The sequence below is a fragment of the Bombus bifarius genome, unplaced genomic scaffold (assembly GCF_011952205.1).
Source record: "Bombus bifarius isolate JDL3187 unplaced genomic scaffold, Bbif_JDL3187 scf7180000009473_frag, whole genome shotgun sequence".
Lineage (NCBI taxonomy): Eukaryota > Metazoa > Arthropoda > Insecta > Hymenoptera > Apidae > Bombus > Bombus bifarius.
This window is the reverse complement of record NW_022885143.1, coordinates 18,870-21,627: the sequence shown is the minus strand read 5'-3', so window position 1 is coordinate 21,627 and position 2,758 is coordinate 18,870. Positions and strand designations below refer to the sequence as shown.

Genomic DNA, 2,758 nt, shown 5'->3' with positions numbered 1-2,758 from the left:
CAAATAGTTGTCAAGTTATTTGATGTAAATACGAGCGTTGCATTTAGTTTTCCTATTAATCAAACATCGTTTCTCTGTCTAACTAATATCTGTATTTTCAATCCATTATTAATAAATTATAATTAATCGGACAAAATTACACCTTTAATATATTCCGATATTACAATAACTTACCTTTTTCTACGTCAATGGACACGAAAGACGTTGAGTGAGGAATTAGAACAAGTGTGGATCGTTGGAAACCACTATGCTGCGGTCTACCATTCGTTTTACTCTATATATACCACGGAACAAAGGATAATTTTCACCGGCTTGGCTATGGCTACTGGTGTGGATCCAAGTATTCGGGCCATACTAGACGCTATGCAGAAGCAGAACGAAATCAAGTTAAGAAAACTGTTAAAGGAGACTATTAAAGCAGCTACTAGTCGGAGTTATCAGGGTAGTTTAGTTTCTAATAATTTGAACAAAAGCTTGGAGAAAACAGACGTTACTGTAGGAAATGAAGAAATGGTTTTGAAAGAATTTTCAAAAGAATTGCAGTCTAATGTAGAAAATTCTTATGAAAAGAAAGTATCAATTGACACCGCTTCACAGGATTATATTTTCATTAAAACAGATTTAATGTTTGATGTCAATAGCTCAACAGAATATCAGAAAGAGTCTGTGAAACGAAGGAAAGAAGATATTGCAGTATTGTATAATGATTTATCATCATCTTCGTCACAAGATACTCAAAATTTACAAGAATGGTTTGACAAAAAAAGTAAAAGTTTAGGAGAAGCAGAAAAAGATCATAACAAGAAGGATAATATTTCAATGAGAAATATTTTGGACGGCGATACAAATAAAGAAAACCAAATTGAAACAAAGGAATTAGAAGCAGTTAGTAAATCAACTGCTGAAAATGATACAAAATCAATAGACAACGTTGAACAAAATATATCGTTAGAATCCATACAAAAAGCAAGAGATAATGCTTACAATAATGAACATTTGCTTATAGAAGAAGACCAAATGATGACAGCGAAAAATGCGTGTGACACTACAGAATCAAAAACTTCAGCAGATCTTATGTCGAGAAATTTAGATGCTAATACACAAGAGAAGTCTTTAGAGAATAAAGATGACAAGAATCCATCTCCATCTATGTTAGATAGTAGTAAACGGAACAGTCGTTATAATGTTGCTGCAAAGCCTGCTACTTCGCCAAAATTTGAAGAAATTGTTTATAATCAAACCAGACAATCAAACACAAATAAAATTTTGCGAAGCGCTTTAAAGACGAAATTAATCGAAGACAAGTCTGTAATAATTAATAAACAAAAGGCATCGGAAAATGTAGAAAATAAATTTGCCAAAGAAGAAAAAAGAGGTGTTAAACAAAAATCAATTTCAGATAGTGAAACATAGTATATAATTTTATATTTTAAAAATATGAGGCATACTATTTAAGATTGTCATCGATTTAAAATCAAAGTATGAAAAGGATACCCTGGAGAGAGTAAAACACAGAATCATTCCAACTAAACATTCAGATCGTAGCGACACCTAGGTATCGTCTTACAATTAAATCTCGGTCTCGAATGGATTAAAATGAAATACATACTTGCAGCTTCAACATCTTCAATATCGAGGAGATTCAAACTTTACAAATAAATGTAAATTGCGATGTAAAAAGGGAAAAAGGAGGAAAGAAGGAACAGGGAAGCAAAGAGAAGAAACGAATTTTTCATTTTCTCGAAACTGGATCAAGTTTCAGGAAGACCATCCAAGTAATTGATGTCCTCTGTAATTATTTGTTAATCATGCGCGGAATCAGAACGATTCGACCTCGTTCCAAAGCAAATCGTTACTAGAGTAGAGACGGGAATTAATAATTCGTGTCAATTGTTCGATCGTGTTCACAAATTCAAATGCGGTTGAGTGGCGGAAACCATTTATAACACGTCCCATACAGCGTAGATCGCATACACGTCTTAGGATGTATTTTTGGTACTTATATATACTCTATATATATTCTTACTCTATATATACTTATATGTACTCTATATATATTCTCTATCTTAGATATACCATAAAATATTTCGTGAAATCGCGTATTCGTGTCTAATGTCAGGGATTCTCTTTCCATAAGTCTGCGTTCTCTATATTATCTTTCTTCCTTATCAGTAGGCATTCTCACAATTTGATTAATACTGCTCGTACAGGAATGTTAGGTTTTTGACGTTGTAAAATTTCACGTGAAATAATAATGCCTATATATCGACTAATTTATCAATTAATTAAATCCGTGTATATCAAGTTTTCTATAATTTAGTACTTTCGTGTAACTACAGAAATTTGATGCAATATAAAACTTGATTAAAACAGCGATTCATTAGGAAACGAGAATAATGATGCAAATATTTTTTGTAGCCATTATATAGGATTTCGATCGCATAATTAATCAGTATCAACTTACCAGTCTTTAACGGAAGAACAGAAAGAAGGGCAGGCGGTACACAGACCGCAATCATGATCATTTTCACGTAGACTGTCAGACTGCCGTACATCTTCGTTGGTCGTTAGAAGTAGCGACGAGAAGCGTAAAAGAAGTGCACTAGCCAGAAGTATCTGCGACAGAAATCAGAATACACTCGTTTTCGCATGGTTGGATCAATTTCGCGTGGGACTAACCTGATTGAACCTAACGCGGGATAATTGCTCAACTCACGACCTTAACCAGCCCGATTGATTCTCTGTAAATGCTTGAAAT

At 33.5% G+C, this 2,758-nt stretch overlaps 1 pseudogene; it reads left to right on the top strand.

Annotated features, from left to right (window-relative positions):
* The first annotated feature begins 120 nt into the window (after positions 1 to 120).
* On the top strand, positions 121 to 1,006 carry LOC117215255 (annotated as a pseudogene).
* The last annotated feature ends 1,752 nt before the right edge of the window (positions 1,007 to 2,758 follow it).